Source organism: Ranitomeya variabilis, chromosome 1 (assembly GCF_051348905.1).
Source record: "Ranitomeya variabilis isolate aRanVar5 chromosome 1, aRanVar5.hap1, whole genome shotgun sequence".
NCBI classification, from domain to species: Eukaryota; Metazoa; Chordata; class Amphibia; order Anura; family Dendrobatidae; genus Ranitomeya; species Ranitomeya variabilis.
In genome coordinates, this window is record NC_135232.1 from 434190394 (window position 1) to 434214718 (window position 24325).

Genomic DNA, 24325 nt, shown 5'->3' on the forward strand with positions numbered 1-24325 from the left:
GTTCCTGCCGTGTCTCAGCCAGCCCTGTGTTCTCTACCATGTCTCAGCCAGCCCTGTGTTCTCTGCCGTGTCTCAGCCAGCCCTGTGTTCTCTGCTGTGTCTCTGCCAGCCCTGTGTTCTCTGCCGTGTCTCTGCCAGCCCTGTGTTCTCTGCAGTGTCTCTGCCAGCCCTGTGTTCTCTGCCGTGTCTCTGCCAGCCCTGTGTCACAGCCGTGCCAGCCTACTTGTCTGAGTTTCAGCCGTGCTCTTCTGCCAGTCCTGCCTGATGCCCGTACCAATCCTTGTGTTCCTGTCTCCTGAGTGGGATCAGCAGTCACAGCCAGACACCACCCTGGAGTAGCACCTGGCAGCTGCCTGCTGCACAAGCCTGACCTCACCATCTGAGGCTCCAGTGAAAACCCAGGCAGCTGTCATAGTCACGGCCCTTCCAGGGTAGTCTGGTTTGTGGCACAGTGGGGCCACAAACCCCCGAGCTCACGCCCACCTGTCAGGGCGTGAGCGTGACACTAGAGAGCCATAGATAGATGGTTGATAGACTTTGCGCTTAGAGAAAGAAGACTGTTAAATTATTGTTATAGTGCTTAGTAGATAGAATACCTGTCTGGGTAATTGGTTCCATAGATAAATAATGATTGTTTTCAATTTCTCTTTGCACAATGTAAATATGTTTTTGTTTGTAACGTTTAAGTGTTCTCACCTCCCATAAAGGGAAGCACTGTTAAATTAACTTGTTCATAGCATTCCAAAAATTTTGCATGTCTTGTAATAACCTGTAATTGTTGTTTTCTTTTCTCAGTCCCGGAGTACTGGATTTAACGGGGGGGGGGGGGTGCAGCGCCCCAGAGTCCTGGTCGTTGCAGTAATGTCGCTCTTCCACCAGGGAGAGTGATATTACGTCTGATGGTACTAAAGGAGTTCACCTGACCAGGTATCACAAGTCACACACTACACTTCACACTCCAGTCCACCAGGGGGAGCTTTGCTTCTATCTCTTAGGGCACTCCTCACATACGGGTAAAACTGGTGGGTTGGATAGGAAGTCAGATAGAAGCTGCCTGGGTTTGACCCAGAGAGGACCTGTCAGGCAGACAGGGGGAAAGGAGGAACATCGGAGCTGCAGACAGAGGGTCCCTGTCAGGGGTGGGATCCTGACAGAGGCCAAGCACGAGATAGAATGTTACGGAGCTGCACCTGCCCCTACGTGCCGCAGCATCCTACGAAAGGACATGAAAGGAATTGTATTGTGGAGAGTGAGAAACGAGGTCACAGCACAAGGAGATTATACTGGGAGGAGTTCTGCCTCAAGATCGGCAGCCTCCTTCTGAGGCGCGTAGCCAGTGGCCGGAACACCGAGGGAGTAATAGACTCTACGCATTACTTCAGAGACCGGCAGGACAGTCAATTCCAAGTTGGCTGCCCGACCTTAATACCTAAGAAGACACGGTGGCAAATTGTGGGGTCGGGGAGTCTCTAGGGTCCCTACAAACAAACCCCAGGCTATCCCAGTCATACGTGTTGTCCTATCCATACCATCTGGGGGACAGAGAGAGAGATAACATCAGAAACATCTACGAGAGTTGTCAGGACTATCCCGTGGTGCTCAGCAGGGAAGTACTACAACACACAGGCGCTAGTAGGAAGGCTACTGATATCCACCTGGATAAGGGAACTCTGGATGGGTCTTCAGACGGGCAGGATTCCACCTGCCCTGTGACCAGTGCTCTGGACTGTGGATGCTGAAGCCTTCAGTAAAAGGTAAAGAGACTGCAACCTTGTGTCCTTGTTATTCACCCCGTCTTATACTATCACCATCTACACTTCTGGGAAGCCCTGGGGGTACACTTTACCTGTGGGAAGGTATACCATCTAGCTGCCATAACATCACCCCAGCGGACCCCTCAGCAGTGTCGGTCACCCTGACCGAATACCACAGGTGGCGTCACGAACACCGTACAAACTACCCCTTTAATTGGATGCCCCTCAAAGGGCCACGGACTGGGTTGGGCCACCGTGACATCCACAGAACTGAGAAGGACCCGGTACCGGTTACCCCATTGCCCTGAAGTGGGGGGGACGATCCACATCCACGGATGAGTTTGAGGTGAATGCTATCGTGGGGTGCAAGGTGGTACGTGGCAAGAAATTTTATCTGGTGGACTGCAAGGGCCACAGCCCAGAGGACAGAACCTGGGAACCTGTGGAGCACATTCGGGCTCCGCTGCTCATTGCAGCTTTTGAGCGTAGCAAGGCTCAAGGAGGGGGCCCTAGGAGGGGGGTAATATTAGGAGTCGAGTTCCCGCCGCTGCACAGGGGGAATCTCAAACCATGTCTGCTGCGGTCTTCCATTCTGCATCAGCCGCAGTGGAGCCTGCTCAGCGGAGACATCGGTCCCAGCGTCTCACTGAATCTGGTACTGTGCAAAGGGTTACCGCTGCCTCTCCAGGCTCTGCTATTGTACCCTGCACTGGTCTGCGGCGAGCAGGCTTTTCTGGGGCTAAGTCCTGCTTTGCACACACTGAACATGCCCAGGGTAACATTTCTCAATGGAGATCAAGGGTCACATGCTCAGGTACTGCAGAAACTTCCATTGGTCTTCCAGGAAGGTCTTGTACCTGATCAAGTTCTGTGGCAGCCTTCCATTGGTCCTTCTAGGAAGGTCCTAAAGTTGCTGCAGCTATAAAAGGTTCTCATGACCACATGGTCATGCGCTAGTATCAAATATGTATGAGCTCAGCGCCAGTGTGGTCGTGTGTGTGGTCAGGGACCCGGCTGAAATAAACCCCTAGCATGCTGGCTCCTCCGGCGAGGAGTTTCTTATGAGTGAATTCAGGGCTGGCTAATAGCCATTAGAATTCCGGCTCTACCGGAGAGGAGCTGCGTGTTTGGTTTGGACTGCATGACCACTGTCGGCTCTACTCAGTAGCTGTGTCCCCTGTGAGCTAAACAGAGCACAGCGTTCTCTTTACTATGGGCTCTGTGAAGTAACAGAGTTTGTTTATACTAATTTACTTCACTGCCTTACTTAGCAGCAGGTTCCTCCCTGCACGGTGGATCCCGGGTGGCGAACGCACCTATCTCACCTAATATATATTCGGTGCGTTCCGCCAACCCTAACAACTCCTTCTTTCCCAGTAGATGATGAAGAATTTGTATAAAATTGGGAGGCGATTTGTAATGATACTTCCCAAAAATTAATGGATTTACTAATTAAATACAATTTAGGGATATTGGCTAAAATTGATGTATCACTTGAGGAAGCCTTTACAAAGGCTAATGGAAATTTGACGACTGAGCAATTCCAATCCATCAACCCACAGTTGGAAAAACATATTGATCAATGGGTCAATGATATTCAAATTAGACAATCTAATAAACTAACATACAAAAAAACCAGCAATATATCAATGGATACATATACTAAACTCAAATTAATCATAAATAAATAAAGAGAATCAGTTTTTTTCATATATAAAAAATTGTAATTTTTATTGTTACATATAGTATTAACAATTAATCATTATATTACGTACAAAAGACAATCTGTCCATATGGAAAGGAAGATGATCCAACTTGGTGATAAATCCAGTGAAAAATGCTACAACACAGGACTGACTATATATGCGGCTTCTAGCTAATTACCAACAGCCCTATAGGCATGTATGAGATAATCTTAACCAGTCTTTTCTGAATAAGAGCGATAGCACCTAATATGTGTCAATAATAATTGCGTTATAAAAGTAATTACACTAATTCAATGACTTATAGGTGTCGCATCATATTCAGAGTGAGATTACACATATAAATATGAAAAAAATAGGGGTTAATTACCCATAGTATCACAATGTCAGATCTGGGAGCGCTTAATAAAAGCGCTACAACACAAAACTGACTATATGTTATCACTTCTAGCAGATTGCCAAAGAAGTCCTATCAGCATATATAAGGTAATCCTAAATAGATCCTCTCTGAATGAGAGCGACAGAGCATGGTATATATCGGTAATGGTCACACTATTAAGGTGACTGCACTGGTTCAATGACCTATGAGCGTCACATCTCATTTAGAAGTAAACCGCATGTAAACATCTAACAAAATATAAAGGTTAATTACCCATTTTATCAGATAGTCAGACCTGGGAGCGTTCACTGTTCCCCAGGGGAATCTGCTAGAAGTGATAACATATAGTCAGTTTTGTGTTGTAGCGCTTTTATTAAGCGCTCCCAGATCTGACATTGTGATACTATGGGTAATTAACCCCTATTTTTTTCATATTTATATGTGTAATCTCACTCTGAATATGATGCGACACCTATAAGTCATTGAATTAGTGTAATTACGTTTATAACGCAATTATTATTGACACATATTAGGTGCTATCGCTCTTATTCAGAAAAGACTGGTTAAGATTATCTCATACATGCCTATAGGGCTGTTGGTAATTAGCTAGAAGCCGCATATATAGTCAGTCCTGTGTTGTAGCATTTTTCACTGGATTTATCACCAAGTTGGATCATCTTCCTTTCCATATGGACAGATTGTCTTTTGTACGTAATATAATGATTAATTGTTAATACTATATGTAACAATAAAAATTACAATTTTTATATATGAAAAAAACTCTGATTCTCTTTATTTATTTATTTTAAATCTAATAAACTATCAAGAGATCAAAAAGACGTCTCAAATGGAAAGATGTACAAATGGCGAAAAAATCAGTTGAAGGATAATACAAGGGATAAGACCCCCTCGACTTCATCTAATCCACCAATGTGCGATATTTCTGGTGCCTCCTCTTCCGCCTTCTCTACTGTTTCCACTCCTAAACATAAGCGGGAGCCTCGATATGTGCCCGCAAGACGGTCCTATGGGTGTTCCCTGGAAAAATCCAAAAATAATTTGAAGGTAATTAATTTAAGTACACATTCTTTGTCTCCTATTGAGATTGACATTTTAAGTAGAGGTCTGATGTTTTGTCCTTCAGCATAATTCGATCGTTTTACTGCTATTAAGGACTTACATTTATTTGCGAGAAAATTGATGTTCAAAAAATACTTCCATAATGAAAGTTTATTGCAAATGTTTCCAACAGAGGCGGAACAGGAGGCACTAGCCATCCTACATGAACTGGCACAGGAACATAATGAACCAGAGGGAAGTAAGGTCCTGAAATCAATCCAACCACGGTCAAAAAAATTTCCCCCCTTGTCAGCCTATCCTACAATTGACATATTTGTAAAAACGGTCAGTAGGGATTTTGAAAATATCCCTCGCTACCCCAATATGAACAATCTAACTAGGGAAGAAAAATTGGGATTAAAGAAATTACAAGGACTAGATGATGTGATAATTAAACTGACTGACAAGGGTGGAAATGTGGTGATTTGGCCTAAGACTTTATATGAAAGTGAAGTTTTTAGGCAATTAAGGAATAGTAAGTGCTACAAAAAACTGACTTTTAATCCTCTTGATAAATTTAAATCTGAACTTATATTAATCCTAAAAGAGACTATGGATAAGGGGGTGATTAATAAAGAATTATTTACGGCCCTTCAAGTTACGGAACCCATGATACCGACACTTTATCTATTACCAAAGGTCCATAAGAATCAAACGGTCCCTCCGGGTAGACCGATCATCTCGGGATGTGGGAACTACTTTGAAAATGTTAATAAGTTTGTGGCTGCTAAATTACAGCCACTGGTGGAAGAACTTCCATCCTTTATAAAGGACACTAATGAATTTCTAAAAACAAGTAGATGGGCTGCATATTGATAATGACAACTTGTTGGTGTCATGTGACGTGGAATCCTTGTACACCAATATCCGTCACAATGATGGTGTCTGTGCTGCACAGTACTTTGTACAAACCTCCTCTATGCCTACTTCTATGAATCAACTTGTGGTTCAACTTCTCCAATTTTCATTATCACATAATTTCTTTTTATATAAGGGGTCCCTGTATCTACAGCTCCAGGGCACGGCAATGGGTGCTTCTTTTGCACCGGCTTATGCAAATTTATTCCAGGGGCTGTGAGAGAGTGACCTCTTTCTGTCTGACCAGATGCAGTCAATGGAACGTATCCTATTGTGGGTACGCTACATCGACAATATCTTTTTAATCTGGCAAGGATCGGTTGATACCCTTAATGATTTCATGACGCTTTTGAATCAGAATATCTACAATATCCATCTGACGTATACATTCGATCAAAATGTGATCGAATTCCTTGATGTAGGCATTCGAAGAGGGGAGGATGGTTGTCTACAAACTGACCTATATCGTAAGACAACTTCAGTGAACTCCCTATTACATGCTACCTCGGCACATCCTGAACTATGGTACGTTCAATACCCATAGGTCAATTCCTGCGTTTACGTAGGATTTGTTCTGATGAAGCAGATTTTGAAAAACAAGCCGTAGATTTAAAAGGGAAATTTTTGGACAGAGGATATAGCAAACGCTCAATCAAGATGGCTTACAATCGGGCCAAACATACAACTAGACATCAGGCCTTATACGTATTCCAATAAACCATCTATCTCCAATCAACTGGTTAGGTTTATTACACAGCATCATGGCCAGGCCGAATTGATATGCGACACTATATGGCGAAATCATGGTCGATTTTACAATCAGATCCCATATTGTGGCAATATATTGGGGATAAACCCAATATCACGTACCGGCGATCCAGAAATTTGGGGGACTATCTTGTGAAAATCCATTATGCACACAAAAATGTTCTCCCTACCCCTTCCCTTCTTGTTCTAAACCACCAATGGGATGTAAACCATGCGGTAAATGTGTGGCATGTCCTAACATCTTGAAGGTCCAAGATTTTAACAACTCTAGCGGTACCATTACATACAAAATTAAACACACAATAAACTGTAATTCTAAGGCAGTAATCTACTATGCAACTTTCCCCTGCTCTATATATATATATATATGGGTCTGACCACTCGTCAGTTAAAGATCCGTACTCATGAGCATGTCCTGGGTATACAAGCTGCAAAGGAAGTCGAGGAGATATCCCATTCCCTACTTAAAACAATCCCTAAACACTTTAAAATCCACCATAATTGTGATGCCTCATTATTAAAAGTTAACGGTATTGATATGATTGAACAGAATGAAAGAGGCGGGAAGATCAGGATACCCCTGGCGAGAATGGAAGCCAGGTGGATATGGACACTACATACTGTTTCCCCATATGGTTTAAATGAAAATTTGAGTTTTGCCCCCTTTTTAGTGTTGAGCATTCCGATACTGCAAATATCGGGTATCGGCCGATATTCGCTGTATCGGAATTCCGATACCGAGTTCCGATATTTTTGTGATATCGGAAATCGGAATCGGAAGTTCCTATAAGTTCCCAGGCGTGTGCAGTGCGTATGGTTCCCAGGGTCTGGAGGAGAGGAGACTCTCCTTCAGGCCCTGGGATCCATATTCATGTAAAAAAAAAAGAATAAAAGTAAAAAATATGGATATACTCACCCCTCTGACGGACCCTTGACCTCAGCGGTGCAACCGGCAGCCTCCGTTCCTAAGAATGCAGTGAGTGTAGGCCTTGTGATTGGTCGCGTGACTGCTCATGTGACTTCGACGTCATCGAAGGTCCTTCACTCACTGCATTCTTAGAAACTGAGGCAGAAGCTTGCACCGCTGAGGTCCAGGGTCCGTCGGAGGGGTGAGTATATCCATATTTTTTATTTTTATTCTTTATTTTTTACATGAATATGGATCCCAGGGCCTGAAGGAGAGTTTCCTCTCCTTCAGACCCTGGGAACCATCCAGGATAACACATGTGGAGTTATATACTTAACAAAAAAGTGTGAAACAACTGAAAATATGTATTATATTCTAGGTTCTTCAAAGTAGCCACCTTTTGCTTTGGTGACTGCTTTGCACACTCTTGGCATTCTCTTGATGAGCTTCAAGAGGTAGCCTCTGGGAATGGTCTTTCAACAATCTTGAAGGAGTTCCCAGAGATGCTTAGCACTTATTGGCCCTTTTGCCTTCACTCTGCAGTCCAGCTCACCCCAAACCATCTCGATTGGGTTCAGGTCTGGTGTCTGTGGAGGCAGGTCATCTGGCGTAGCACCCCATCACTCTCCTTCTTGGTCAAATAGCCCTTACACAGCCTGGAGGTGTGTTTGGGGTCACTGTCCTGTTGAAAAATAAATGATAGTCCAACTAAACGCAAGCCGGATGGAATAGCATGCCGCTGCAAGATGCTGCGGTAGCCAAGCTGGTTCAGTATGCCTTCAATTTTGAATAAATCCCCAACAGTGTCATCAGCAAAGCACCCCCACAACATCACACCTCCTCCTCCATGCTTCACGGTGGGAACCAGGCATGTAGAGTCCATCCGTTCACCTTTTCTGCGTCGCACAAAGACATAGTGGTTGGAACCAAAGATCTCAAATTTGGACTCCTCAGACCAAAGCACAGATTTCCACTGGTCTAATATCCATTCCTTGTGTTCTTTAGCCCAAACAAGTCTCTTCTGCTTGTTGCCTGTCCTTAGCAGTGGTTTCCTAGCAGCTATTTTACCATGAAGGCCTGCTTCACAAAATCTCCTCTTAACAGTTGTTGTAGAGATGTGTCTGCTGCTTGAACTCTGTGTGGCATTGACCTCATCTCTAATCTGAGCTGCTGTTAACCTGTGATTTCTGAAGCTGGTGACTCGGATAAATTTATCCTCAGAAGCAGAGGTGACTCTTGGTCTTCCTTTCCTGGGGCGGACCTCATGTGAGCCAGTTTCTTTGTAGCGCTTGATGGTTTTTGCCTCTGCACTTGGGGACACTTTCAAAGTTTTCCCAATTTTTCGGATTGGCTGACCTTCATTTCTTAAAGTAATGATGGACACTCATTTTTCTTTACTTAGCTGCTTTTTTCTTGCCATAATACAAATTCTAACAGTCTATTCAGTAGGACTATCAGCTGTGTATCCACCAGACGTCTGCACAACACAACTGATGGTCCCAACCCCATTTATAAGGCAAGAAATCCCACTTATTAAACCCGACAGGGCACACCTGTGAAGTGAAAACCATTTCCGGTGAATACCTCTTGAAGCTCATCAAAAGAATGCCAAGAGTGTGCAAAGCAGTCATCAAAGTAAGAGGTGGCTACTTTGAAGAATCTAGAATATAAGACATAATTTCAGTTGTTTCCCACTTTTTTGTTAAGTATATAATTCCACATGTGTTAATTCATAGTTTTGATGCCTTCAGTGTGAACGTACAATTTTCATAGTCATGAAAATACAGAAAAAAATATTTTAATAAGAAGGTGTGTCCAAACTTTTGGTCTGTATGTACATTTTTTATTTATTATCACATAATGGCATACATTTTTTGAGTTATTGTAACATGATATCATCAGGATCATTATACTAATAGATGATTATTGGTTTTAATATCTTCTCTAGCACTTATAGTGCTATATTTTATGCTATGTTGGTTATTCTTCTGATATTTGTCTTTGCTCATCCAGCACTACCTGATGCACTGTGTATTAGTCTTTTACAGTGGTGTTCAAAAGTCCTGCATAGACATAGGATAAATGGATTTTTCAAGTTTTAAATGTTTTCTGTCGAATATCTTCGATGCTAATTATGACATATTATATATGGTTTTGTTCAGAATACAATTTTGCATTCTCTCCCTGTAATATTTTTAGCTTTTGAAGCAGTTTTGCCTGAAATTATTGCAACAATATGGGAATTGAAAGCACAACTATATATTGCACAGCTTCAGATCCAAAATTAGCCAATCACAGATGAGGTTCTTGTGACCAATCATAACCTGGATATGGCAGCCAATCTCATTGCATTACATTGCATCACATCTGCTGCTTTGTTTGTTTGATCTGTTGGTCTCTCTAGTGAATCATACTGTAGAGTTTTATGATGGGAGCCTTCAGATTTTTGTCAGCGGAGGATTGTGTGCGAGTTGTGGTGCTACATGAAGAGGGTTGTACTGGCCCCCAGATCGCAAGGAAGGTTGGCTTTAATCAGAGTATAGTCATAAGAATTTTGCAGAAACATAAGCAGCTTGGAATTACCCAGGACAGGCCCAGATCTGGTCGGCCCAGAAAGTCAACTAAAAGGGAGGATAGAGTACTGATAAGAACATCCCTTGCCAATCGAAAGCTCACCTCTCCTCAGCTTCTGCGAGAATGGCAAGAAAAGTGCAATATTGAGGTAGCAACATCAACTGTTAGGAAGAGATGTTTGGAAGCAGGATTGAAAGGGTGCAAGGCCCGAAAGAAGCCATTGATGACAGCCATACAAAGACAAAGGCGAAAACTGTGGGCATTGAAATATTTAAAATGGAGGAAGGAGGAGTGGGAAAAAGTGCTAATTAGTGATGAAAGCACTTTTTGCATTTTAGGAAATGATGGCAAGCCTTATGTGAGAAGTTTCCCACATGAAGAGTACAAGCCAGAGTGTTTGAGCTTCTCTGTGAAACATGTAATGAAAGTAATGGTCTGGGGCTGTATGGCAGCCAATGGTGTTGGAAGAACAAGGTGGCTACTATTGACTGGCCAGCTCAGTCCCGGACCTCAATCCAATTGAAAATTTGTGGCACAAGGTATCATTAGAGATATCTAGAAAACAGCCAAGGACCAAGAGTGAGTTGATTGAGGCTCTGATACAGGCCTGGAACCACATCATCACTCGTGAACATCTGCAGAAGCTTGTTCACTCAATGCCACAGAGATGCAAGCTGGTGCTCAAGAGCAAAGGCTGGCCAATAAAGTATTAGAAGCTTAAGATGCACTCAAAAGGCCCTTTTCAGGACTCTGAATTAAATAATAAATAATAAATCTTAAAAAGTAAAATTTAAGTCTGTGCGAACTTGCATTGGAAGTTAATGAACTTAGAAACCTGTTCACCATTCTACACACTGTACTGGTGTAGGTATGGTTATGCTGTAAAAAAAAATTATCAAAAATGCGCATGCCATAAAATTAATACACTTGGGACATTCAAAAATGAGTATGGCAAACAATGAGGGATTACAAAAACATATATGTTCCACCAGTTTCACTGTAGAGCTGCAGAAGTATGAAACATATAGTTTTCTTCACGCCTATGCAGGACTTTTGAACACCACTGTATATGATTTCCTTTTATGTTTTAATTATATGGTACGTTGGTTATTATTATTTCTTTGATATGTGTCTTTGCTCATCTAGCATTTCCTGATGCACTTGCATAAGTTCATTGTGCGTTTTCCTTTTATGCTCTATGGTGTTATATACACCTCCCCCTTTCTTTTTATATATTTCTTTAGCATTTATTGCACTATATTTATATGTTATGTTGGTTATTTCCTTGGTATTTGTCTTTGCTCATCCAGCACTTCCTGATGCAATTTCTTTTATGTTTCTTTTTATGCTCCATGATGTTACACACATCCTCCCTTTTTTCTTTTCACTTATATGTGCCAGCCCGCCGGATTCTTGTGTAGACTGGCCTCCTCCTTTTTTATCTTATCTAACTATAATGCCCATAACTAACTATAACTATACTGCTCATATTTTCTTCAGCCTACTCCATCACATTCCTGCCCACGTCGGGTGCCGGGGCTGTGCACATGCGCTGTCAGCGGCCGGGTGCCACCGCCTCTTGCGTTCCTGTGGCCTTGGGAACGCCGGGTAATCGGCTCACGTGAGTCCAGCCATGTGATGCGGTGGGCAGGGACTTCCATGTCTGTCTGTCGGCGTCTGCTCCACATGCTGTCTTGGCGCCTGACATCGGCCCTTTTTTTGGATTTACTATAATAACCCCTTGATTTTGATATCCGCCACCCCCTGATGAAGGATTTTAAATCTGAAACGCGCGTCGGGGTGTTCGCATTGCTGGGACCTGAGTGGCACCAATAAGGTACAGATTCTCCTTAATAATTTTTTCGCTGCTGGCACCTTGCACTTTTGTATTTGCACATTGTTGCCTTATGCATGGGCTGTTTTGCAGTTGGATTTACTTGATCACGTTTTTATTGGTTTTTATTTTATACTTGCACAATGTCATCCTATGTATGGGCTTTTATTGATTCATCATGCCCCCTTTTGATCTTTTATGGAGGTACATGATCCTCTGGGGATCAATGGGATCACTTGTATTAGTTCTCACTAGGAGATCTGCATAGAGTTATAGGTGTGTCATGATTTCCCAATGGCAAGGAAATAAAAAATAACAAAACGGACTAGCTCTCGGGTGATGGAAACTAAAGTTGACCGTGACCTGAACCTCACACAACACTTGAAGCAGCCGGGGAGTGTTCCTACGATGCCCTAGACACCACGCGCCAGCCGGAGATCTAACTACCCCTATCAGAGGAATATACAGGCCTGTCTTACCTTCAGAGATGTACCCCAAAAGGAGATAGCAGCCCCCCACAGATATTGACGGTGAGTTCAGAGGAAATGACATACGTAGGATGAACAGCAGGTTTAGCATAGAGAGGTCCGCTTTCTAGATAGCAGAAGGACAGGAAAGTGTTACTTCACGGTCAACTTAAAACACTACTCAAAAACACCATCCAGAAATTACTTTAAACTCCAGTGACAACTCATGCCACTTGGAGTGGCAATTTCTGTCCACAAGAGCTTCCAGCTGCAGCGAAACACATTACTGCAATCTGGACAAGAAGTTAGCATAAACTCAAAACAAAATTCAACTTAGCTGAACAGGAACTTGAGGCAGGAGAATGCAACAGAATGCTACTGATACATTGTTGGCCAGCATAGGACTAACAGCCAAGCAGCCTTAAATAGGAAACTCCCCTAATGGGTGGCAACAGGTGAGCAGAGATAGCAGAAAGCACACAAGTGGCACTACCATCAAACACCACCGGGGGAGCCCACAAACAGAATTCACAACAGTACCCCCCCTTAAGGAGGGGGCACCGAACCCTCACCAGAACCACCAGGGCGATCTGGATGAGCACTATGAAATGCATGAACCAAATCAGGAGCATGAACATCGGATGCTGTCACCCAGGAATTATCCTCCTGACCATAGCCCTTCCACTTAACCAGATACTGAAGCTTCCGTCTGGAAACACGGGAGTCCAAGATCTTTTCCACCACATACTCCAATTCACCCTCGACCAGCACAGGAGCAGGAGGACCAGCAGAAGGAACAACCGGCACCTCATACCTCCGCAACAATGACCGATGAAAAACATTATGAATAGTAAAAGATGCTGGGAGGTCCAAACGAAAGGACACAGGATTAAGCACTTCCAGAATCTTATAAGGGCCGATAAACCGAGGCTTAAACTTAGGAGACGAGACCTTCATAGGAATAAATCGAGAAGACAGCCACACCAGGTCCCCAACACAAAGACGAGAACCAGCACGCCGATGACGATTAGTGAACTGTTGAGTCTTCTCCTGGGACAACTTCAGATTGTCCACAACCTGTCCCCAAATCTGATGCATCCTATTCACCACGGCATCCACTCCAGGACAATCCGAAGACTCCAATTGACCGGACGAAAAACGAGGGTGAAACCCCGAATTACAAAAAAAAGGAGAAACCAAAGTGGCAGAACTGGCCCGATTGTTAAGGGCAAACTCTGCCAACGGCAAAAAATCAATCCAATCATCCTGATCAGCGGACACAAAACACCTCAAGTAAGTCTCCAAAGTCTGATTAGTACGCTCAGTCTGGCCATTAGTCTGAGGATGGAATGCAGACGAAAAAGACAAATCGATGCCCATCCTGGCACAGAACGCCCGCCAAAATCTAGACACAAACTGAGTACCCCTATCAGACACTATATTCTCAGGAATACCATGCAAACGCACCACATTCTGAAAAAATAGAGGAACCAGCTCAGAGGAGGAGGGCAACTTGGGCAAGGGTACCAAATGAACCATCTTGGAAAAACGGTCACACACCACCCAGATGACAGACATCCTACGAGAAACAGGAAGGTCAGAAATAAAGTCCATAGAGATGTGCGTCCAAGGCCTCTTAGGAATAGGCAAGGGCAACAACAACCCACTAGCCCGAGAACAGCAAGGCTTGGCCCGAGCACAAACATCACAAGACTGCACAAACATACGCACATCTCGAGACAAGGAAGGCCACCAAAAGGACCTAGAAACCAAATCCCTGGTGCCAAAAATTCCAGGATGACCTGCCAACGCGGAAGAATGAACCTCCGAGATAACTCTACTGGTCCAGTCATCAGGGACAAACAGTCTACCAGGCGGACAGCGATCAGGCCTATCCACCTGAAACTCCTGCAATGAGCGTCGCAGGTCTGGGGAGACAGCTGACAATATCACCCCATCCTTCAGGATGCCAGTAGGTTCGGAATCACCAGGCGAGTCAGGCTCAAAACTCCTAGAGAGGGCATCCGCCCTCACATTTTTAGAACCAGGCAGATATGAAACCACAAAGTTAAATCGGGAGAAAAATAACGACCAGCGTGCCTGTCTAGGATTCAGACGCCTGGCTGACTCAAGATAAATCAGATTCTTGTGATCAGTCAAGACCACCACCTGGTGTCTAGCACCCTCAAGCCAATGACGCCACTCCTCAAATGCCCACTTCATGGCCAAGAGCTCCCGATTTCCAACATCATAATTTCGCTCAGCGGGTGAAAACTTTCGAGAAAAAAACGCACATGGTCTCATTACTGAGCAGTCAGGACCTTTCTGCGACAAAACTGCCCCTGCTCCGATCTCGGAAGCATCCACTTCAACCTGGAAAGGGAGCGACACATCAGGCTGGCGCAACACAGGAGCAGAAGAAAAGCGGCGCTTAAGCTCCCGAAAGGCCTCCACAGCCGCAGAGGACCAATTAGCAACATCAGCACCCTTTTTAGTCAAATCAGTCAAAGGTTTAGCAATGGCAGAAAAACCAGCTATGAATCGGCGATAGAAATTAGCAAATCCCAAGAATTTCTGAAGACTCTTCAGAGAAGTAGGTTGTATCCAGTCACAAATAGCCTGAACCTTAGCAGGGTCCATTTCCATAGATGAAGGGGAAAAAATATATCCCAAAAAGGAAATTCTCTGAACCCCAAAAATACACTTTGAGCCCTTCACAAAAAGAGAATTAGCCCGCAAAACCTGAAAAACTCTCCTGACCTGTTGAACATGAGATTCCCAGTCCTCCGAAAAAATCAGAATATCATCCAGATACACAATCATAAATTTATCCAGATATTCACGGAAAATATCGTGCATAAAGGACTGAAAAACGGAAGGGGCATTCGCGAGACCGAAAGGCATTACCAAATACTCAAAATGGCCTTCAGGCGTATTAAATGCGGTCTTCCACTCATCCCCCTGCTTAATCCGCACCAAATTATACGCACCACGAAGATCGATCTTAGTGAACCACTTAGCCCCCTTTATGCGAGCAAACAGATCAGTCAGTAAAGGCAAAGGGTACTGGTATTTAACTGTAATCTTATTCAGAAGTCGATAGTCGATACAAGGTCTCAATGAACCATCCTTTTTACCCACAAAGAAAAAACCTGCCCCTAGTGGAGACAAAGAGGGGCGAATATGACCCTTTTCCAAAGATTCTCTGATATACTCCCGCATAGCAGCATGTTCAGGTACAGACAAATTAAACAGACGACCTTTAGGAAATTTACTACCGGGAATCAACTCAATTGCGCAGTCACACTCTCTGTGAGGAGGGAGAGAATCAATTTTAGGCTCCTGGAAGACATCATGAAAATCTGACAGAAATGCTGGGATCTCAGAGGGAGTAGATGAAGAAATGGGAACCAAAGGAGCATTCCCATGAATCCCCCGACATCCCCAGCTCAACACAGACATTGATCTCCAGTCCAAGACTGGATTATGAATTTGTAACCATGGTAATCCAAGCACTAAAACATCATGTAAATTGTATAACACAAGGAAACGAATAATCTCTTGGTGGTCTGGGGTAAGATGTATAGTCACTTGTGTCCAGTATTGTGGTTTATTGCTAGCCAAAGGTGTAGAATCAATCCCCTTTAGGGGTATAGGAACTTCCAGAGGCTCTAAATCAAAACCACAACGCTTGGCAAAGGACCAATCCATGAGACTCAGAGCGGCGCCAGAATCCACATAAGCATCCACGGTAACAGATGATAATGTACAAATCAATGTCACGGACAAAATAAATTTAGACTGCAAGGTACCCATAGAAAAAGATTTATCAACCTTTTTATCAACCTTTTTTATGCGTTTAGAGCATGCTGATATAACATGAGCTGGATCCCCACAGTAGAAGCACAACCCATTTTTACGCCTGTAATTCTGTCGTTCGCCTCTAGACAGAACACTATCACATTGCATATGCTCTGGTGCCTTTTCAGAGGTCACCGCCAAATGGTGCACAGGTTTTTGCTCAGAAAATACCGCCAAATGGTGCATAGGTTTTTGCTCAGAAGATACCGCCAAATGGTGCACAGGTTTGCGTTCCCGCAAACGCCGATCAATCTGGATAGCCAATTTCATGGCATCATTCAGACCTGTAGGCACAGGGAACCCCACTATGACATCCTTCACGGCATCAGAGAGACCCTCTCGGAAATTCGCTGCTAGAGCGCACTCATTCCATTTAGTAAGCACCGACCATTTACGAAATTTTTGGCAGTATATCTCAGCTTCGTCTTGCCCTTGGGAAAGGGCTATTAAAGCCTTCTCAGCCAAAATCTCTAAATTAGGTTCTTCATAAAGCAACCCCAAAGCCAGAAAAAACGCATCCACACTTAGCAAAGCAGGATCCCCTGGCGACAATGCAAATGCCCAATTTTGTGGGTCACCCCGCAGCAGAGAAATAACAATTTTAACCTGTTGTGCAGGATCACCAGCGGAGTGAGATCTTAGAGACAAAAACAATTTACAATTCTCTTTGAAATTCAAAAAACGGGATCTGTCTCCGGTAAAATATTCAGGCATAGGGATCTTAGGTTCAGACATTGGAGCACGTAAAACAAAATCTTGTAAGTTCTGAACCTTTGTAGCAAGGTTATTCAAACCTGCAACCAGACTCTGTGGATCCATGATTCAAACAGGTGTAACCAAAGCCATTCAGAGATTAAGAGGAGAGGACAAAAAAAAAAAAAAAAAGGCTGAAGACTGCAGTTTAAGCAAGAAGTACAAATGAGCAAACTAAGAAGCAGTTTCAAACACAATAGAGGAAAAAACTTTTCTTATCCTTTCCTGCTTTAGTGCATGGTTTTAACACATCTGGCCGGCCAAACTGTCATGATTTCCCAATGGCAAGGAAATAAAAAATAACAAAACGGACTAGCTCTCGGGTGATGTAAACTAAAGTTGACCATGACCTGAACCTCACACAACACTTGAAGCAGCCGGGGAGTGTTCCTACGATGCCCTAGACACCACGCGCCAGCCGGAGATCTAACTACCCCTATCAGAGGAATATACAGGCCTGTCTTACCTCCAGAGATGTACCCCAAAAGGAGATAGCAGCCCCCCACAGATATTGACGGTGAGTTCAGAGGAAATGACATACGTAGGATGAACAGCAGGTTTAGCATAGAGAGGTCCGCTTTCTAGATAGCAGAAGGACAGGAAAGTGTTACTTCACGGTCAACTTAAAACACTACTCAAAAACACCATCCAGAAATTACTTTAAACTCCAGTGACAACTCATGCCACTTGGAGTGGCAATTTCTGTCCACAAGAGCTTCCAGCTGCAGCGAAACACATTACTGCAATCTGGACAAGAAGTTAGCATAAACTCAAAACAAAATTCAACTTAGCTGAACAGGAACTTGAGGCAGGAGAATGCAACAGAATGCTACTGATACATTGTTGGCCGGCATAGGACTAACAGCCAAGCAGCCTTAAATAGGAAACTCCCCTAATGGGTGGCAACAGGTGAGCAGAGATAGCAGAAAGCACACAAGTGGCACTACCATCAAACACCACCGGGGGAGCCCACAAACAGAATTCACAACATAGGTGTATGAGTATATATATCTACATATACTCTTCTATATACTTTTTGGGTGCCCCTCAGTCCTATTTAGGCTTCAATATATAATTGATTTTATGTGTATTTGCCCTTTTACCAATTTTTTTGTCCTAAAAAATGTGCACACTATGTATGCTATATTCTAATTGTTGCAAATAAAGTATATTTAATTGTATATGATTGTCAGTGCTTCCTTGGGTTCTGGTTCCATATTCTTGGTGATTGGTTTCACACTAGTAACTGAGTGGTTTCCACTTTTCCTTTTCTTTTTGTTACACCGGGGAGGAATACACAATTGTATTATTGTTTTATTGACTATTATCTCTAATACGTTATCAGTTCTCTGAGGTGTATACATTATTGCTTAAGATGAATATGTAAGCAAGGAAACACATAAAGTCCTGCCCCAAAGCACGAGAATCTCATTAACTGTAAACTGCAAATAAAGATTAAACAACAACCACAAGACAGATTTAATCACCTCAGGTATCATTTTAATCGGTATAACAGCGCCGACCTGACAGTGTCTGTAGGTTACTGTGCACAATCCTGCTGACAGGTTCCCTTTAAAATTCTTCAGGGAAGCCATGGTCATCAAGTCCTTCACTATCTCAGGCATTGTTACACTCGACATGTCTGTTACTTGACAATCTATGATGCTCCTAAGTCATTTGTATGGAGGTTTTTATGAAAGCAAACTGATTCTTAATCTATCTCAATTTGCAGAGAAAAGGTAATACAATTATATGGGATGAAAATGTAAAATTAGTTTGCAAATATAAATGTGATAAGTTCTTAAAAAGGGGATCTGTCAGCAGGTTTTTTCCACTTTTTCAGAGAGCAACATAATACAGGAAAAGAGACCCTGATTCTAATGATGCATCACTAAATTTACTGGGGGCAGCTGTTGTGACACAGTAAGAGTTTTTAGCTATAGCAGAGCTCAGAAAGCTAACCCCACCCACAATACAGCTCTCTGTGTAAATTGTATAGTGAGCTATGAGTCAGAGGAGGGGATGTGGTTGGACTACTTGGCATGAGCGAGCTAGGGCAGTGATAATCTACCAGTGATAAAACATTCATTGTATTGAAATAACAGCATACATTCTAATATGTGACACATCCTCTAAAATGTGTGTCTCAGCACCTACCTCATGCTCATTCTGTCCTCAGATTACAGAGCAAAAATATGCTGACGGATTCCCTTAAAAAGTATAATAACTCCAGTGCGGTATAATTTCTCAACTGGTAAAAAGTCCACCTGATCCTTATATGATTACTCTAAAAGGTTGGTTTCACACATCCAACATTTACACGTAGTCTGCGTATGGAATGCATTGTTTGGACTGAAACAGGTCTCCCGACCCAAAATAAACAGCACAGGCATACAAGAGATTATTACATTTTGGTGAAGTGACCCATGGTCGGTTTGAAGAATGTGGAATATACTCAGACATATGAAACTGGACTAGGGTTGATCACACATGTAATGCCCAGAGTTTCTGAGGGAAATAACAAGGGGCAGCATGTGTGAGCACCCTGATGTGCAAGAAAACTTTATAGTGACTGTTGTTTTGTGTTATTTCATTAAAGGGCTCTTCAACATTTATGCACCTGTGCCACACACTTTTATTCTTTTGCTACACTAAGTTCCTATTGAAAATAGAATTTCTCTATTTTCCTAGTTTAAAGGGAACCTATCACCCCGTTTTTTAAAGATTAGATAAAAATAGTGTGAAATAGGGGCAGAGCTGGGCTTTACATTAGTGCCTTTTTGTTGCCTTTATTCCCCCGTTAGGCTGCCGAAATACCTGTGTGAAGTGGCCGTTTTGTCCTGTCACTCAAGTTGGTCAGGTCGGATGGGCGTGGTTACAGTGCTGTTTCTCCCCCAGAAACCTGCTCATCATTACGTTGGTGGCGTAGTGGTGTGCGCATGTCCAAAGCGAAGATCCACTGCCCAGGAGATTCAAAACAGCGCGGGCTTCGCTATTCGCCGTTTACCGGTGGGCGCGGCCATCTTTCCTGTGGCCGCGCGTGCGCAGATGGAGCGCTCTGCTGCCCGGGCTTCAGGAAAATGGCCGCGGGATTCCGCGCGTGCGCAGATGGAGATCGCGGCGGCCATTTTCCTGAAGCCCGGGCAGCAGAGCGCTCCATCTGCGCACGCGCGGCCACAGGAAAGATGGCTGCGCCCACCGGTAAACGGCGAATAGCGAAGCCCGCGCTGTTTTGAATCTCCTGGGCAGTGGATCTTCGCTTTGGACATGCGCACACCACTACGCCACCAACGTAATGATGAGCAGGTTTCTGGGGGAGAAACAGCGCTGTAACCACGCCCATCCGACCTGACCAACTTGAGTGACAGGACAAAATGGCCACTTCACACAGGTATTTCGGCAGCCTAACGGGGGAATAAAGGCAACAAAAAGGCACTAATGTAAAGCCCAGCTCTGCCCCTATTTCACACTATTTTTATCTAATCTTTAAAAAACGGGGTGATAGGTTCCCTTTAACACAACATGGTCAATATTAAAAAAAAAATGTAAATTGGCTACAATTAAACTGTCTGTGATTCTTTTGACTTGAATAAAATTTTTGTGTTGCCCCTGCATTGGGCAAAGGTCTTTGTGAAGGGAGGAGTAGCAGGAGAGCTCTGACCATCAGCTTTTTCATATACATGGAAAACTGCAAAAATGAAAAAAAAAAGATATATTTATTACAAAGGCTGATTCGAACAATAAGTAAGTTTAGGATGACACATTCCTTTTAAAGCTTACTTTGTTTTCAATTGTATTTTCATGTATATTCAGGTAAATTTAAAATTATATTTGTACTTATTAAAATCCTAAAGTATTTCCATACACCTTTTACTGCATTTTGTATGTTAGCTCTTTTGGGGTACACATTATATTTTTCATTACTTTTGATGTTTATCTGATAAGTTTTGTTATGATATATTTTCAATGGGAAAAAGGGTCTACAAAATGCTAACTGCTATAAACTGGAAATCATATGAACCATTTTGTGATTTGTTTTCTAGTTTAAATATTATGTATTATAGTCTAAGGAACACGGTCTAGAAATATATGAATAATTTCATAACTGGACAGAAGATGGCAGCAACTGCGCGTACTTAGAAAAGGATAAGCTACTAAACATGTCATACTATGGATCATCATCATCATTCTCGCAGAAAAGATTACAAAACACTTTTCTGTGAATTCGTTTTTGAGCAGCTGAAGGAAATTTTAGGAGATTGAAGTAAAATTGAAAAGATCTTTAACAACAGAAAAGCAAATGAACAATACGCCATAGTAGAGTAGATATTTTGCCATGTTAGAATCAGTCATCACCTGCATTTAGGAGTCTTAGCAAAACATATTGTTTCACATTTGGAAGATTTTTTTGAAAATATCATTTTTCAAGATTAGATTATTTTGTTTCTCAACTATTTCATATAAACTACTGGGGACTATGTTGCTATCAACTGAACCTAGCAGCCAACCATAGCAAGTCCATGGGTTCAATGACATGATGTCTTGCTCTTACTGACTGCCATGGTTTTATTTTTAAGGCCTTAAAGGGACTCTGTCACCTGAATTTGGAGGGAACAATTTTCAGCCATAGAGGTTTAGTAGGCAATCTTGCCTTACGCAGGCGTCTACTATGGAGGACAGAGAATGAACTTCAATCCAATATTGCAGCCAGCATGCAGCCAGCGGGTAAGGAAAGGGTGAATCAAACACCCGAAAACCCCGCCCCTTTGGCTGAAAATTGTTCCCTCCAAATTCAGGTGACAGAGTCCCTTTAAGTTTATTTAAAACATTTTATCATGGTTATGGCATGGGATACTTGGAGAAACATTTTAGCTTTGTCTATTGGGCTGAGACCAACAAAACATTGGAAGATTTAGTAAGGGTTAACTCAGACATCAAAAATTTTCCTTGTACATCATAAAAAAAACAGATCGGTCTCTATCAGTATGCTAAATCAGATTTTAACCCCTTAAGGACCAGGGGGATTTCAGTTTTTGCATTTTCGTTTTTTGCTCCCCTTCCCAGAGCCATAATTTTTTTTTATCTTTTGGTCAAAATGACCATGTGAGGGCTTGTTTTTTGTTGTACTTTTGAACTACACCATTGATTTTAACATATCGCATACTGGAAAATTGGAAAAAAAATTCAAGTGCGGAGAAATTGCAAGAAAAGTGCAATTCCACAGTTGTTGGGGTTTTTTTACCATGTTTTCTAAATACTAAAAATGACCTGAAAATACGATCCTCCAGGTCATTATGGGTCCATAGACACCAAACATGTCTAGGTTGTTTTTTTTACTTAAGTGGTGAAAAAACAAGGGGTGAGGGCTTATTTTTGTATGCCGAGCTGACGTTTTTAATGATATCATTTTGGCGTAGATACGATCTTTTGATCGTCCGTTATTGCATTTCATTGCTATGTAGCAGCAACCAAAAAAGCTTAATTCTGATGTTTATAATTTTTTTCTTGTTACCCTGTTTAGTGATTGGGTTATTTTTTTTTATATTGATAGATTGGGCGATTCTGAACATGGTGATACCAAATATGTGTATATTTGATTATTTTATTGTTTTATTTTGAATGGAGCGTAAGGGGGGTGATTTGAACTTTTACATTTTTTATTTATTTTTATTTTTTAAAACTTTTTTTTTACTTCTGGCATGTTTCAATAGTCTCCATGAGAGACTAGAAGCTGCGATAACCCGATCCCATCTGTTACACGCAGGTGATGACCAGACAGCCTGTGTGTAGCAGAAATGCTCACTTGCTATGAGCGCCGATTACGGGGCAGCAATCCAAGTCTGCTTCAAAACTCTGGCTATCATGCTGACCTATGGGTGACCTATGATTTATGTAATGGGGTCACCGATGGGCGGGGTTAGCAATGTGCTTCTGGTAATCGCGAGTTAAATGCTGCTGTCATAAATTGACAGCGGCATTTAACTAGATAACAGCTGCAGGTTGATCACGATGTTGTGGAGTCCGACGTCGGCATACTATTACGCCCCATGTCGGAAAAGGATTAATAAGTATTTGGTCAATTTGCCCACTTTTCCATTAGCACGTCATTTGTTTTTTACTTTTCTTCATATGAAAAAATACAGCTTCAAGCATCTCCTGTCTATTAAATAGTAATAAAAAATAGGCAGTACACAGATGACATATGGTGACACACTTGCATTGGTGAGACTGGACTATGACAAGGATCAAAAATGGACACTGGATCTATGAAAAAACAAAGGCGCATGAACATCCCCATAAACTATAATGGTTACATCTTTTATCTGTGAAAATCATTGATGGAACAATGAGTCTTGGTGCTATGATTCACTTGCTTAGATTATATTAGCAGTTAAGGCCATGGCTACTACTCCTGTGGTGAGACCACCACTTGCTTGATGTCACTACTACATAGCAGGGCAATGCAAGTGAATGATGTTGTATTGCGAATATCGTGGGTACTGGCACCAAGGCAAGCAAGTCGCAAGATGTCCAACACCGTTGGACTAAAGATCTTAAAAGCTCATTTACATATTAAGAAAAATGTGTATTTCTCTGGAATAAGGCACTGGATATCAGATATCAAGGTACCATGTTATCCAGATTTCTGTTACCTGTGTGACCATGTAGATGGCTTAGGAGGAATGATCCTACTGACAGATTCCCTTCAACTTCATTCTGTGGGTCAGTAAATGGTGATATTGGATTCATACTGTTTTATGTGCTTGTTACTTTTGGACTTTTGAAAAAAGAAAGTCTTTAGATCACCATGACCTGAAAGCCTTAACCTCTTCACCCCTATATCAATTTCCGTGTTTTAGTTTTTTCCTCCCTTTCTTCAAAGAGCCATAACTTTATTTGTCCATCAATATGGTGGTGTGAGACCTATTTTTGCGGGATGAGTTGTACTTTTGAACATCACCATTTATTTTACCATTTAAGGCTACTTTCACACTAGCGTCGTGCACTGCACGTCGCTATGCGTCGTTTTGTAGAAAAAACGCATCCTGCAAAAGTGCTTGCAGGATGCGTTTTTTCTCCATAGACTTGCATTAGCAATTAGCATTAGCATTGCATTAGTTTTTTCTCCATAGACTTGCATTAGCGTCGTGTTACGTCGGTCCGTCGCCACCAAAAAACATTGCATGTAACGTTTTTTGGTGCGTCGAGACCGTCTTTTCTGACCGCACATGCGCAGCCGGAACTCTGCCCCGCCTCCCCGCACCTCACAATGGGGCAGTGGATGCGTTGAAAAACAGCATCCGCTGCCCCCGTTGTGCGGCGCTTTCACTGCTTGTGTCGGTACATC